Source organism: Rhinoderma darwinii, chromosome 7 (genome assembly GCF_050947455.1).
Source record: "Rhinoderma darwinii isolate aRhiDar2 chromosome 7, aRhiDar2.hap1, whole genome shotgun sequence".
Classification (NCBI taxonomy): domain Eukaryota; kingdom Metazoa; phylum Chordata; class Amphibia; order Anura; family Rhinodermatidae; genus Rhinoderma; species Rhinoderma darwinii.
Window position 1 is genome coordinate 121,000,112 of NC_134693.1, and position 17,305 is coordinate 121,017,416.

The following is a 17,305-nucleotide window of genomic DNA, read 5'->3' on the forward strand; positions in this document are numbered from 1 at the left end:
CACTCCCCGTTTTTCTACCTTAGTGCTGCAGTGGTTATATGGTGCCATGTAGGCTTCCTTGGCTCTGATCAGGAGAGGTAGTCTAGTAGTGAAACATACCTAACACAATGTCCCATTTTGGGAATGGAGTAAGCAATTTGGATAGAAACAGTTTGGTACCTGGCCCTATAGCATTCAGATGGCCAGCCCTTCCGATATGTATGCCATTGTTGGTAGATCAATTGACAGGAGGCAAGTAAAAACATCCCTCAGTGATGTCACCAGGGGCTGTATATTGGTTCAGCTTAACAATGGCTGCTTTATAGACCTTAAATTAAAAAAATATCTTAACACAACTTTTTAAGAAAACTTTTTGGGTCCATAATCTACAACCTTTATTTCCATACGGTACTCAGTAACTGTAAGCCTGGGTAAACAGAAAAGTTTTACTTTTAACAGTCTATTTCTCTCCCTTACACCGAAGTTTAAATTATTTTATTATAGGAATGTGCCCCAGTGATGTTATAACCTTGTTAATGTAACAAAAGAAGGGTTTACTTAAAACTGCGCTGCTAGTGGGTTTGGGCCAAATTTACTTGAAAGGGGAAAGAGACTGTCAAAAGTCCTACGGTAAACACAAAAACTCAGCTCTTTCACAACCTTCACCTTAATTCATATAGACAAGCAATTTACATGTAAGTGGATTCATATGGCTGGCTCTGAGGCCGCTTGTCTTTAGACTTTTCCAGGAGCGGCCCTCCCCTCTTTCTGTTCTCTATCTCTCTCTTGCAGCGGAAAGCAAAATACAATGACTGAGAATTTAAAAAAAAATCATATTTATTGTGACAAGCTTTCAATATGTTTTTACAAACGTAAAAGACGCAGCAAAGTCTGCCCAAGTATTTTTGTAAATTATGAACACTGTGCTATACCTACAGCAAAATGAGTCTTGTGCGCAGGCTAACATTGCACTTCTAATGAGGTAATAGTTACATTAGGCTTAAGTAGATGTTTCTTGTTAGATAGCGATATCCCCAAATGTTCTGCAGCCAAATTACAGTTGGGATTTCCTTGCATGGTCTGCTATTTAGATTACTCGTGGTTATTGCATTAGTAAAACTCTAGCAGAGACTAAACAAAACTCTGCGAGATCATATTCTGGAAGTAGAGCAGAGGGATCTTCTCCCAGATACCAGTTCAATCTGTCTTCTTATGCAGTGTTCAGATGACAATATGATGTACCAGGAGAGGCTTGGAGTCCACATGAATGATCGCCTTTGAGCATTGCTCTACTGAAGAACGACTCAGGACAATCATGGGAAATGAAGATTTCTTATAATAAGTGTTTAAAAACAACGCATTTCGAAGCCACAATGTCAGGGTCGTTTTTAGTCAGGATGTCAGGGCCCCTATTTCCTAGGGACTCCCCTCATTCCGAGGATAGGGTCCCCTGGTGCCATCTGAGTTGACCTAGACCCCAAGGGCATGTGAAATAAACCCATTCACTGTCTTCGTCCACCAGGGAATTTACAATATAACCCTTCACTACTATAGAGCATAGACCACCAAGTATTGTAAAAAAAAAAATTTACAAAAAAAAGTCTAAAACTAGTGAGCGGGGGATCCTACGTGGCATCTTGTCCACTTTCTATAAAAATGGCCATATAGCCAGTATTGCTAAGCTAGGCAATTGAAGTGAACAATGAATGGAGTATCCAGCACTCAATATAAAATACTTTGGTTTTATTTGGCAATGTTAAAACTGAAAGATTAAAATAAAAATCCCGGGACCACGCTTACGCGTTTCAGACCACTCAGGTCCATAGTCATAGCTATGACCGAATAAAACCGAAGTATTTTATATTGAGTGCTGGATACACCATTCATTGTTCACTTCAATTGCCTTGTATACCTGCTGTCGACTCATGATTATCTTGGGAGTATCTCCAAGCACCTTTAACATATGGACGTGGAAACAATCAACTGCACCAAAAAACGCAGGGGAAACTCAGTGAGCGAACTTGAAGAAATATTTTTTCTATTTTTTAACCCGTTAGTGACCGATAATACACCTTTTCACGTCAGTCACTAATGGGCTTTATTCTGATGCATAAGCCTTTTAACGGCGCTGCATCAGGATAAATAAACAGAGCAGGGAGCTGTCAAATCTCCCTGCTCTCAGCTGCCAGATGTAGCTGAGGGCTGGGGGCGTCCCTGCTCGAACGTGTGAGATCGATATAAGTATCGATCTCACCCGTTTAACCCTTCAGATGCAGTGCTCAATAGCGTGCACCACATCTGAGTGGTTTTGGAGAGAGGGAGGGAGATCCCTCCCTCTCCCACCGACACCCGGCGATAAGATCGCCGAGTGTCTGTGTCTCCAATGGCAGCCGGGGGCCTAATAAAGGCCCCCAGGTCTGCCTGTAGTGAATGCCTGCTAGATCATTCCGGAGGCATGACCTAGCAGATGCCTGTCCGTTTTAAACAGAAAGGCAGTAATACACTGCAATACAAAAGTATTGCAGTGTATTATAATAGCGATCGGAGAATCGCATATTGAAGTCCCCTAGTGGGACTAGTAAAAAAGTAAAAAAAAAGTTTAATAAAGTTACAAAAAAAAAAAAATGGGAAGAAAATGAAAAACCCACTTTTTCCCCTTACAAAATGCTTTACTATTAAAAAACCAAAATAAAGTAAAAAAGTTACGCATATTTGGTATCGCCGCGTCCGTAACGACCCCGACTATGAATCTATTACATTATTTAACCCGCACGATGAACACCGTAAAAAATGTAATAAAAAACTGTGGAAAAATTGCTGTTTTCTGTGAATCCTGACTTAAAACATGTGATAAAAAGTGATCAAAAAGCCGCTTCTACTCCAAAATGGTACCAATATAAACTACAAGTCTTCCCGCAAAAAAAAAAAAAGAACTCATACAACTGCATCGGCGGAACAAAAAGCGTTTTTACTGTGTACAAATTTGGTATCGTTGCAATCGTAACAACCCGTGGAATAAAGTTATTGTGCTATTTATACCACACTGTAAATGGCGTAGATTTAAGACGTGAAAAAGTGGTGAAATTTCAGGGTTTTTTTTTGCTATCCCCCCCTCAAAAAAAGTTAATAAAAGTTAATCAATAAATAATATGTACCTCAAAATGGTGCTATTAAAAAATACAACTTGTCCCGCAAAAAACAAGACCTTATACAGCTATGTCAACGCAAAAATAAAAAAGTTATAGCTCTTGGGATGCGACGACGGAAAAACGTAAAACATGGCTTGGTCATTAAGGTTTAAAATAGGCTGGTCATTAAGGGGTTAAAATAAAAAAGAGCCCAACTTCACATGACCTTCCTAAGTCTGATCCTTCTGAAGAGCAGTACCCAAAGATATAAATTTTGCCTGCAAGCCTCTTTTTCTACACCGGTTCCATAGACAATTCGAGCAACGTTTATGGCTGTGGCTCCTAAGCCCAACACTGCCCACCACAGAAACTGGCGAGTATTCTAGTGTACCCAACTAGACATGTGACTCTATCAAATAGATGATGCTCAAATAGATGTTCAATGTACATGGCATATCAATATAGTCTGTCAAATCACACAAAACAGTTCTCCAGCATCAGTCCCAAAGATTGCACAGGGAGCTTTGCCCACAGCAGCCATTTCACATATGCAATGTATGGTATGACCTGTAGATTGAACAGAGAATGAGGGACTGGCCCATGTACAAACTTATACGGCACTCGAGGTCATACATGGGCCCCTCCCAGTTCAATGGCCACCATAAGGGGAAGATTTTCTTTAACACACATCCTATGGCAAAGCCCTCAAATTCTTCACGAATAAGGGCTAAATAATAAAATATAAATCTTCGAGAACCCCTTTAATATGCAAAGAGTGGCAGCCAAATTACATGTAAAGAGCTGTCCTGGAGGTCAGACCCCCACTGATCCTACAAATAGGACATAAATGTTAAAAACCCAGAGAGTCCCCTTTAACCCTATGTGCCTACAGAAAAATACCCTTTAAATGTGGCCCTTACATGAATGTTTGCATGCAGCTATAATATAGTACCCAGTCGTTACTTCGCCCATAATTTTTTGTTACAGTTTAAAACATAGGAATTGATAAAAATAGAGAGTCGATCTCAGAGTCCCTTTCTTAAACTTTGCCTTCTTTTTGGATCCTGGCTTTCTCTAAAAAAAACCTGTATGTGTAAATCCATCCTTACAAAGGAACATGGGACATCACCAGTCTAGTCATTCTAAACATGCATGCAGTGCTTAAACCCGTCAGGTCACACAATGCGTATCATCTACCTCCCCTCCCCCTCACAAGACAGCTCCCACACCTATAAATACTGTACCGCTGCCTCTTTCAGTGAGCTGCTCCTGGCCCAGCAAAGAATAATGTTGTGTTTCCAAAATGTTAATAGTGTCCTGCTCATTTATATACAGACAAATACCATATATACGACCAGATATGTCTGCTCCCAGTTTAACTCAGATTACCTCAGAGGTCACTGGCATAAAAATGATGTGCCCTTTTTCTAACCCCAATAGGTGTCTTTTATGTCTTTTATGTCCCTCATGATATCTAGTCTAATTTTTAACATGTCCAATGAAGAACGAAGAGACCTTTTTCCTAATTAAGGTGGCAGACGGTTGGAGGAAGTTCTGGCTGCCTGGAAGTAGTTGTTTGCTTTACAGTCACTGAATCACACTGAATTTACAGCAACACAACGGGTTCTGCAAACGCAAAGGCATTTAAACAGCTATTTCCCATTTTAGCGGAGACCACGCACAGGGGATTCGAGTCAGGCGATAAAGATTCCTGTTTTGGGGTGTATGTTAATAACAATATTATAAGCAACTGTTATTTTCATAATTGTCTCCAATTTTGTAGGTTGTTTTGTATTGTATCTTCGTATTTTGGGGCTGTAGGAGGTTGTCTTTATATACTGTAACTTGTGGATAAGTATTCCATTATACAGTACAATACTCTATTGATACCGGAGCTTCCCAAAAAATGAATATTTTGTATAAAACATTTATTCAAATAATCCCATCACATGTGTACACCAGCATCCACCTTCCTTACCTAAATACCAGACCAATATGGTAAACTGTAGGGACTATGACTATGGATGCATTTCATGTAGGCATTGTGGTTGTTGAGCCGACAGCACAATATCCATAGGTGAGTGAGCAATTTTTTCGCCTATATATTAATTGTCTGCCCTACCACGTAAGGATGGGGCACTCCAGTATTTAAATGCGTTAAAATATGACTACTAGTGGCCTATAAGATGATAAATCTGTCTTTTTTTTGTGTAGGTAGGAGGTCTCCTTTGGTTTTTGGGCACCGGTGCCAGTGTGTGGTGGGCTTTGCTTTTTAGGGGCAATATGCTCCTACAATGCAATATACTCTGGGTGACAGTGTTCAAGCATGTCTTGAGTTGGCTTGGTGGTTTGTCTTCAGTTATATGTGGTGGGGTCCGGGGGATGTGTGTGGGGGGGGGGGGGGTTTCTTTAAAGATCATTTAGACCATCTGTTTGGCTCTGCGTACCAATGTCTATTGTTTATACAGAATTTAGATGGTGACAAAATTCGGCATAAGAAGGCTGCACAATTCAAGTTGCCCAATACAAGTTTCACTCGCGCACAACTTTTTCTTTACACATATTCTACAAAAAGTCAACAGAAATGTTGTATGACTCCTGTAGTAATGTTAGATTTACATTGAATTCTACTGGAGTACGGCCTGTGGCCTCATGCTTTCATTTTTATTTTTTTGTAGAAATTAGTGCCATAACTGAGAAATCACTAGTTCTTCATTCTGCCTGTATCCTACATAATGGATCTAGTGGAGAACATCAATATAATACGGTCTGCCTTGGAACATGCCACCATCAGGAACATCGAGGTTCAGTATGGGCCATGGGACGATTATGGGTCCCATATGTATTATGAATACAGATTAGTAATACGGACATGTGCCCTAATAATAGCGATAAGTACAATCCTATTTGTTGCAGTGTTACATAAATCTAGTGTTTGAAAAAATAACAAAAAATTGACCACATCCAATAAATATAAAAGCAGCACAAGCATCGCTGATATTATAATAGCGCAATAACGCCTCCGGAGCCTAGACATTTTGTAACGTGTATTAAGAAAATAAGGGAAAAAATGGATCTTGGTAATTGCAATTTTACAGTCAGTCAGCCTCTTCCTTCCTTCCTTTCATCCCTTTCTAAATTATGATTCTCTGGCCCTTCACTTTACAGCAGAAGTCCTGGAAAAAAATCACTTTTTCTCATTTTGTCAGGGTCTGCAACATCTGGAAGAATCATAATAGGTTTATTGGCTGAACCTACCAACATGGAAGTCTGCAGTAGATCAGATTTGCCCTCAGTGTCACAAGGACTCTTGGGAACCAGCTGCATCCGACAAGAGAATTATTTAGCTGGCAAACAAACAATGCAACAGATACCGAACACTTACTACACGGGTGCAACTCCCACTTATTACTGTGGAGAACACATCAGAGCACCAAGGGCGAAACCCTGTCCCTCTATACGAATAGATCTCATTTCAGTATGTAATAATTCAGGCATTTCGTAAGCAACAAGTAGTCTCCACCTTCAGGCAATATTGTCTTTTTCTATGCCTTCCTACAACTTTTGCTACTTTTCCAAATTCAGTTTTTCTCTGACTTTGGAGAGAACATCTGCCCCCAAAACCTTACTAAACAGGGGTCTCATAATATGGAGATCTTGTAGATTATCCTGGCTTTCTTCTGTAGCATACGAAACCCAGATGTCATTGCCATGGATCATCTGCTCATCTGTATCAAGAAAACTTCCATCTAATGCATCCTTAGCTATCTAGATGAGCGACTATTTCATTATACAGATGTCTGCGTGGTGGATGATAACATTTTCCAGGTGTCAAGCAAGAAGAATTAGGCTACGCAAATCCCAGATCACAGGTATATATGATTTTCAGTACTAAAACTTTCTTTACCAAACTTTTAGAACTGAAAGGAGGTTCTCTAGTTCTCTAGGTGTACATGAAAAAGCTAATTGCTGGAGCGCAATTTCCAAAATATTGTTTAACAACATTTGGTTCTCATAGAAAATAACCCGAAAATCAAAGCTTGGCTGAAAAATTGTAACAGACACGATATTAAAAAACTAGAATAGACGTAATCATTTTATTAATTATTTTTTTATATATATTTTCTGTGAAAAAGATGTAATAAAATAAAAATATGAAAAAAAAACATAAAAAATAATATTAGAATATGTATCTTGTTTCGTTAATTAACCTCAACTTATATATCCCTGGAGAAATTCACGCTCACTTGAGTGGGAACCTTCCTACATTTTTAGATAAAGTCTTTACACCTCAACAATACCGCCACCTAGAGGCAGATGTGTTTTTGCCACATGTTATATTTCAATAATGCTATGGAATTTTATGGAGTCAACCAGTCCCCCAAAAAAATTTTCATCAGCAAATTCAAAATGTATTCATTAATACAATGGAGTAATTAATACAATTTGTGTAACTATAACTCAGCAGAAAATTGCCTACTTACTGCAAGGCAGCCATTTTTTCCCCCTTGAACATATATTCTGTATCGCTGGCCTATTAGTTCCCATTATGTTTCTATGAAACACGATTTCTGAATGAACCGATAGATTGCATACTTGTAATTATTGATTCATCAAGCAGAATGATTGCCTCCAATATAAAGCCTTGATACAAACACTTACTGTATAATGTACGTTTTTCCTTAGGGCAATGCAGACGGCGTGTTTACTGTAATGCATGTGTCTTCTCGTCACCCCTCACCCTCAATAAATGCCACAAAGGCTGCTCATGTCTACATGTAGGTGGTGGATGTACATTATGCCCCCAGCACTTTCACACAAATTAACTGTGCACCATTTGTGGAATTTGTCAGTCTGGAAATTCCTCTGCTCAGGTGGGATTACAAAATGGTATCTATACAAAAAAAAAAGACCACATAAAACGTTATGGTCTCGTCCGAGGTGTAAACAACAATTTAGGTGACAGTAACACAAGATCATTAAGCGGCTCAGACAATTTGCCAGGTAAACAGGCCCTCACGCTGTTCTCTGCTTTTTCTCAGAGACGGGCATTTATAGTCGGCGGCCATTTTGCTCCAGTTAAACAGTTACACAGTTGTGATGCTGGAAGCTTCTGTTCTAGAGAACAAAGCCAAGGTTTAATGTCCTTGTAATGTTTATGGTGTTTGCATGTAAGTGTCAAAATGCGAGTTGGGGCTTGGTGAACAGAACACTGGCTACTAGATGCCTGGGCGGCCATCCCATCTCTCTGAAGAAGATATTAGATCTCTAACTACTTCCCACGGAAGTCTCTCTTCTATTGACATCCTGCTGTTCTGTTTGTCTTTTAACCAAGAATAGGACTTCTTTTCTTTCTCTTTTACACACTCAGATCTGTTACAGACGATTGAAGGTTTTCTTATAGTTATATCACTCTAATTTAACTCCACACAGAGCACTAGATAGAAAATAGTTGGTTTTTTTTGTTTGTTTTTGTTGTTTTGCTGGGCGGTTCTTTTTTTTTTTTGTTCTTTTTTGTATATTTTACATTCATACAGTGGTTTAAAAAGACATAAAAATATAAATATTACAATATAAATGAAAAAGATGACAATGGTAAAAATGTTCTCTTTTACACACTCAGATCTGTTACAGATGATTCAAGGTTTCCTATAGTTATAACGCTGTAATTTAACTTTATACCGAGCACTGGATAGAAAAGCATTTTTGGGGGTTTTCTTTGTTATGTTGCGGAGTTGTTTTTTTTGTTATATTTATACAGTTATGTAAAATGACATTAAAATATTAATATTACAATATAAATGAAAAATATGTATTTCCTAGATATATTTTGCTGCACCCCAAAAAGGGTTGTATCATGAAGCTATATACCACGGGTCCAGGTTCTCTACTCCCTGGCGATCGGTTGTAATCACTGGTGGAAGCCAGGCCAGACAAACATTTCCCCTGCAGTGGCCACTTTTAAATGAATGGCCATCCATGCAATGCACGGACCCCAACTCTGTGACGTCCATATGTCTTAATAGGGCAAATGGACAGAGATTGTTGTAGTGAGACAAGGGGTTATTTCACACTTTTTTGCCTGTTAGTAAAGTAATAAACAACAACGACACTGTTGAGATAGAAAATACATTTGTGTATATATATATATATATATATATATATATATATATATATATATATATAGCAATTCGGTGCTGCTGGATCTTCTGTTTTGCTATATATATATATTTATTTGTCTTATTTTGTTTTATATATTTATTTATTTTGATCAGGGCAACGATCAGTCGATGAAAGAGCAAACGCTCAGGAAATGTTATTGTTGTCGGCAGCACATCTCCCTGTGTAAACAGGGAGACGTGCTGCCGACATGATAGAAATGTATGAGGACAAGCGATTGTATTAGTCTCGTTGATCGGCGCTCGTTTACACAGCCCATGTTTGGCTGAGTTAGATGACTCTTACTCAATCCATAAGAATCCAGAAAAAGTCAGCAGGACTTTATGCTGTTAGACGTGGAAATCGCATTCACACAATGCAGTTCAGCATGTTCTATTTGTGATACTTTTTTGATGTTTTTGGGTGTTAGGCCCCATGCACATGACCACACTTTTTATCCGTAATTACAGTTCCGTAATTACGGATAATATGCGGACTCATTCATTTCTATAGGACACAGACACCTTTCCGTATATTTACTGATGTGTGTCCGGGCCGTAGAAATGGACCGCAAAATATAGAACATGTCCTATTCCAGGCAGCAATTGCGGCACAGACTCGCCCATAGATGTCTATGGGCGCGTGCAAAATTGCGGATGGCTATGAATGTGCATCCGTAGCCGTCCGTAATTTCGGAAACTTTGCTATACTATGGCAGGGAGTTTCCCAAGAAAATAGCACCTGAACGATCATGTGATCTTTTCAAGGTGTTGTGATATGTTGGTGACATCATTTGTAGCCTCCCTTTTTTTTGTGGATCCATGAATACGGATGCACTACGGACGTACTATGGACCATATTTGCGGAAACAGCGTGCTATTTATGCGGATGACTTTCAGATGACTATGGATCTGTATTTGCGGACAGTAAAACACATTACAGTCGTGTGTACAATGAAAACAGTACCGTAGGTCATTTTTTTCATTGATACACTTGTAGGGACATTTTCCTTGAACGTTTTTTTCTCCAAACAGTAATAGCAACAAAACCCCAACAAGACCTGAATGCAATTAAAAAAAAAGTTCTGCCCCGTTCTGCAGGTACCCAGATCCTTTAAATATTTTTATTTTACAATTTACAACATTAATTGACTGTTAATAATAAAGTGAAAATAAATGATAATTAAAGGGGTATTCCGGTTAAAACAAGCTACCCCCTATCTGTAGGGTAAGGGGTAACTTGCTGATCGGTGGATGGCTGACAGCTTTGACCCCCACGGTTTACGAGAACGGGGAGCCCGAAGTTGCCTGAACCCAAAGTTTGAACTGAGCAGCAGGTCGCTCATGCACACTGTCGCTCCATTCACTCTCTATGGCAGTGCCGGAAAATTACGGAACACTGCACTTGGCTATCTCCGGCGCACCCATAGAGAATGAATGGAGCGGCAGTGCGCATGAATGACCTGCAGCTTGGTCAAACTTGGGGTTCGGGCAACTTCAGGGTCCCTGTTCTCGTTAACGGTGGGGGTCCGAGCTGTCAGACACCCACCGATCAACAAGTTACCCCTTACCCTACGGATAGGGGGTAACTTGTTATAACCGGAATACCCTTTTAATTACTATGTGCAATCTTCACTGAAAAAGTTTCTCAGTTGTTACAGAAACCATACAGAGCTGGCCTAATGTTTGTACCCTTCAGTGCATCTCTTAATATAATCAGAAATATTTGTTACAGATCATATTCTCATTGGAATCCATTCTAGCGATACGTAATACGGCACCCATAGAGATCTATTGGCCATACTGTGCCTCCGATTTCATATGGAGACATGTAGTTGTTCTTTCTCACAGATTTATACGGAATGCATGAAACCAAATTTTGTGGCTTGTTCCATCACATGGGGTATCACAGAAGGTTTCTCCTGGAGAAGTATTACTTCTAGGGGAGAATACAGCACCATATGGCGGCACACAGAGTGCACACAGCTTTGCCATATGCATGCATGAGGCCTTACTGCTTGCAGACCCTACACAAGTACTTACTAAATCCTACAGATGAAGAATGTTTCCAGAAATGGTGATTGTACCAAAACATCGGCTCTCTGTAAGAGGTTTAGGGAGGATCAAAAAATATTAATAGCCAGGCTGACACGCCTAAGGTAATTTGCCCTTCTGTCAGCTCTTCAATCCTTTTTTATATTGCTAACACTATAGCGGCTTTAATTCGCACATTCACAATTACCAGGGCTAGCTTCTTCAGGTCGAAGATCAATCAGATTATTATTTCCTGTGGCACTTGTTTACTTGTAATAATAAAAACTATAGAATAAACAGCTTATATAAAAGAAAACTCCTAATACCCTCATTATTCTAAGTTTATTTTGACTAGGGACAGGACGATAAGTTTTTCAATTTGAAAGGTTAAAAATTGTTATGGATTCGAATTGTACTAAACTGTAATCTATCTATGGCGCAAGAAATCTATGGGGCCATACTGTACCTCCGATTTCATACAGAGAGGTATGGAGGATTTTTTTCTTATGGATTTGTACAGAATCCAGGAGAAAAATAATGTTTCATCAGATGTCGTATCAGAAGAATTCTTCCCAAGCAGCATTAGTTCTATGAGAATACCTTTGTAACGTGGTGCCATACGAAGGCAACATATGGTGGCACACAGAGTGCAGTAACATCTATGGAGAAATATACAAGAACTGACACTGAAGCATTTTTTTTACATTTCTGTTTAATAGTAATGCGATGTGGGTACAGAGGTTGCAGTGTCACCTGGCCCCTCTGGACTAAGGGAACCCAACAGCCACTCTGCAACATAAGAGAATACCAGTGTTTATCCTCCGTACTGTGACATCACTACGTTAATTATCCTTGTTTTAAGACATCACTGTGTTTCTTATCTGTGCACTGTGACATCACTGTGTGTATTATTCTTGTATTATGATGCTGTGTTTCTTGAGACATCACTGCATTAGTTCCCCCTGTGCTGTGACATCACCGTGTGCATTATTGCTATACTGTGATATCCCTTTGTACAACAACCCTTTCCTATGACTTCACATGTACTGTAACATCACTGTGTTTGTTATTTCTGCTTTGTGACATCACTATGTACATTGATATATTTTGATCATAACTCATATGACATTATGAGAATCATCCCTGCACTGTGACATCACTGTGACTATTACATCTGTGCGGTTACTTCACTTCGGTCATTACCCATGTGCTGTGACATCACTTTTTATTATCCCTGTACTATGATTACGGCGTTTATTAACCCTATATTATGACATTAATTTCAGTTGCACCTGGAAACTGGTGCCTGAGGAGGCCAAACCGTTCCTCTGCCATATAAGAGGATACTATAAATTGTGGGTAAAGTAGGGGGTGGCTGATATTGCATTGGGGCCTAATGATGAGATACTAATGTTCTTCTAGAATAGGAGACTCATGGCCAGAGCGTTTGCCATTACAGCGAGTGAAGCTGCTCTGACATTTTGGTTGTTGCCTACATAATGCAAAAACCTGACGGGCGAGCCAGACAGCAACACAATTCTCAAATATAGCAGCTTTGCTGTACGGAGAACTCAATAGCTGTAAATTGTACATTTATTCACACTATTATTTTCTGAAAGCAGGTGATAAATGATCACAGTATGGTCCCTTTTATACGGGCAAATTGCCCGTAACGAGCGCCAACAGACAACATAGCACGTCATTTAGATTTGCAAGCCCTGCATTTACATGTTACAACAATTGTTTGGTTCCTCATTACATGCGATCGTTCGTGCGATCACCCATCTCCTCCTCTCCCCTTCCTTCACTACAAAAGACAGGTAGATAACCTGTTTACACGCGTAGATGCACTGCCGACAAGCAATGATTTTAATGTCATCTTAAGAGATGCAATTAAAGGCAAACAAACAAATGATGGTTCGTTATTTGATCACCACACGTTTACATCGCACAATGGTTATAAACGATTGTCGATACGAATGATCATTTCGGAAATTATTGCCCCATGTAAAAGGCCCATAAACTTATGTGAGCACAAGCAGTTATGAGTTAAATCTTAACACAATTGGAAGTACCTGGCTAAACGTTTTGGTCAGCTTCTATCCCTATGGAAACCCATACAGTCAGGCAGCATATGTGACTATTATGTAATAGTGTATTATATTATATAGTGTATTACCCACACTATACAAATCACAATATCATGCTTTTACACGGAGAGCATGCCAAGGGAAAATAGGACAAATTTGTTTATATAAGTATTCAGATCTATAAAAAAATTTGTCCAAGATGTCCGGAAAAAAAAAGAGTTTGGAAACTGTACCTTAAACCCTTTCTGTGATTGAAATATCTTATTGTCCTATTAACTTGGTCACTGCAGTTTTAAAATTGAAAACAATTGGCACAAATCCCTTGGTGAGAACCTTGCCATAAAGGGTTATTCCCACCATAGACATTTATGGCGTATTCATAGGATAGGCCCTGAATGTCTGATAGATGCAGGTTTCAGCTCTGGGACCCTCATCTCACTCCAGAACGGAGGGCACCCGACCCTGCCCTGTCTGGTATGTGGCGACAGGCCATCGTATCCGGGCGGAAAATAAAAATGGAGAGGTGGCTACAAACATGCTTGCTTGGCTATTTCCTTAACTTTCACATGAACCAATGGAGAAAGTTCTGCACATGCGCAGCAACTTCTCCAATTTATTCTGCGCCAGTATGCGGCAGGGGTTGGCAGCCTCGGCCGTGGCTCGGGGGGGGGGGTGTCGATAACCTCCGTTCTGGACAAAGATGTTGGTCCCAGAGCTGGGACACGCATCTATCAGGCATTCATGGCATATCCTGATGATATGCCATAATTGTCTTAGGTGGGAATAACCCTTTAAATGTTTTTAGGTTGACCACTACTACAATTATACGTATAAGAAGATTAAATTGTTTTGCTGTATGCAAGTATCCCTAACATAGCATTATACATTTCCTAAGGGGCCTTACATGTCCAGATCCTGCACTATAAAAAGGGGGAGAGCAAGCAGACAGCAATTACAAACATTAGAACTGAGTCTGTGGGAAAATGAAGTGGTAACTAACTGATAAATCCTCCTATTAAATCTTTATTCATCCTACTGTAAACTTCTTTTAAATGATTCAGTTTCTCAATATTCCGCAAGATCCCTGAACACTAACAATTAATGGCTACTAGTAAATTCAGCTGGATCAGATGTCAGGCCGGAATGAAGCAGAACCCCCGAGCTCTGGCTAGAAATGCAAACATTATATAAGCATTAGAAATCATCTTCGACGTTCATACATACAGAGACCACTTGCCAGCTATAACTTACTGACCACATCCCATGAGCATTTCTACTACTATGCACCCACAAGTGGACACTATGCACTATGGCCTCTAGGTAGATATCTGGAAGACTCTTATTTCAACTTTTATATACAGTAGATGTTCAAAGATTATTGAAATTATTACATTGTATTATAATGTGGTCACGAAAGTCAATGGATAAAACAACCTTAAAGAGACTCCCGTTCCTTACCCTTGGCCCTTGGACAACCAAAACAGAAGAAATTACCTTTGGCAATGTCTATCAAGTATAACCGTTAAGACTTATCCATGGGACCTTTAATGTGTGATCAGTGTAAATCCAAATGCCGTAATCCCCAACAATCACATGAATGGACCCAACACAGTGCCATTGTTGTCCAGGTAGTATATCTGGTATAGCAGCTCCTTCAAGTGAATGGGGTTGCGCTTCAATACTGGATAAAGCATTTGGCAAGGCTGGTGATGTGTCATGAAAAACCCCACTAATCACACCTGGTATCACACCTGGTATCACACCTGCCTAGTCATCATTATGGCTATTTCCAGAGTATCTGAGCACCGTCGTCTCTTTTCCTCCTATTTTGTCTTTCCTCAACCATCGATCAAAGCTTGCCATGAACAACAACTTGGCCCTTTCCTGTTTAACGGACGCCAGTTATTAACAGATGGCAGGAGAAGGAGGAGGCGTTGGCAGGAGCAGAGCAACAAGTACTTTATGTTTGGGTTGCAAAAAAATGCATACTCAACTGTATGCAAAAAATGTATGAAACTGCATGCCATTTAGCTGCCTACATTGAAAGTGATGAAGAGGATCTTGACATCGAGATGGGTCATCTTTTGTGTATGGCATCTGGAAAATGCCCTACAAATACTGAACTATTGGGCTGTCAATCTTCTAATTGGCTTCAATGTTCCAATAAGAGACCAGAAGAAGCTTGCCCCAACTTTTTTAACTTCTTGGAAACAGGCCCCTTTTTTGTGGCCTGCCGGAATGTGTGTCATGGAACTTTCTCTTGGCTCCACTGAATGGCTGACAGGACTTGAGTGGAAGGAAATATGTGGAAGCCATATTTTAGCCACTTTGTGTGCTGTTCAGTAGGCACAATTCCACCTACTTGTTAGGCTTGATTCACACGAGCGCTGCGCATCTCGGACATGAAAAACTGCAGTTTTTCACGTACGAGGTGAATCCATGCTCAGCACTGTGGGACGCGATGTTACGCATCCCCCATAGTTGAGAGTCTATGGAGGGATGCGTGATGCGTGAAAAGAACGGACATGTCCTATTTTCTCACGGACCCTTCACACGGTCCGTTGAAACAACGGCTGTGTGAACGGCCACATTGAATTACATAGGTCAGTGGGACAGCCGTTGTTTCAACGGCCGTCCCACGGACGTTTAACATGCTCCTGTAAATAAGCCCTTATACCAAGAAACAGATCATCTTTAGGTAGCATATCCTGGTGACAGGCTCACTTTAATCAGAAATACTTCTAATAGTCAGTACTTAGAGACTAGTTTGCCAACCATTATGTTTTTAAAGGACATTGTACAATAAGTCGATCTGAAAGCACCTCTAGTGATAAGATGTAGTCAGTGGAGGAAAGTGCTCAATTCCCCTGCAGCGCCGCAATAGGAGATATCAAGCATTACATGTTGCCCATTGAAAGTCGGGTCTTCCAGAGTAAGAGACGCTCTTTGTAGATGCTCTCTGCTCTGGCCAATAAATGGGGATTCTGAATGTGGGACCCTTAATTAACTTAGAATTCCCTTATACAGTATTTGAAAATAAGTTTTCCAAACCAGACAAATTCTGTTGTTTGATAACATTCTTTAGAAAATGAAATTTAATCTATTGGCTGATGTTAGCGGATGTAATAGATCTTTATTGGAAAGGGTAGAAAAATAAGTCCTGAAAACATGCCATTATATCTAGCTTGTTGAAGTGTATTTTTATAGCTTACTGTTTCCACTCCTTTTATATATCAGTGATAAACATTTAATGACAATATCTATGTGCACAGCAGTACTAGTCAGGAAGGGCGAGAATATTAGATATTACATGACAGAGAGGCTCTGACACCAGAGAAAGAGCAGGCTGTGTTATCCAGAGGAGAGGAACCCACCGGATAAAAACAAAGTGACAGACAGTTCAAAACAGAAGAACCATTTCTTCACGATCAAACCATTCAATGTCTCCACTTGTCCAGCAGATTTACCAGAAATTATTATATTAAGTATGGCGCTTAAAGATGTCCTCAGGAGTCTGTTTTTAAAGGGCTATATACTGGAAGATAAACTTTCCAGTAGACATATACACTTACCTTTCAAGGTCATGTTTTACAGATAAGACTCATGCAAGCTGATGCAATGAATGTTACGGGAAGATCTATATAAATTTTAGTGCTAAACATGTTCCTGGCACGAAAATGACAAACACAACGTACATGACAACATGTCCCACTATAGAAGATAGTGGTAAAGAAGGTGCTGGATTATTGGAGTTTTACTGTAAGAAGTTATCTACAACTTAAAAGAAAACTTTAAAAACAACCCTGTATCAACAAAATAAATATAGCAATGGACCATAAACTTATAAAACTGATGTAAGCTGTTGGTTATTTATATATTGTCTGGAAAAAAGACCAAGAGGCGAGATTCTCAGGAT

At 39.7% G+C, this 17,305-nt stretch overlaps 1 protein-coding gene across 6 annotated transcripts in view; it reads right to left on the reverse strand.

Annotated features, from left to right (window-relative positions):
• Positions 1-17,305, reverse strand: part of ERC2 (ELKS/RAB6-interacting/CAST family member 2) — a 670,240-nt gene that overhangs the window by 263,302 nt on the left and 389,633 nt on the right. The window lies entirely within an intron of this gene.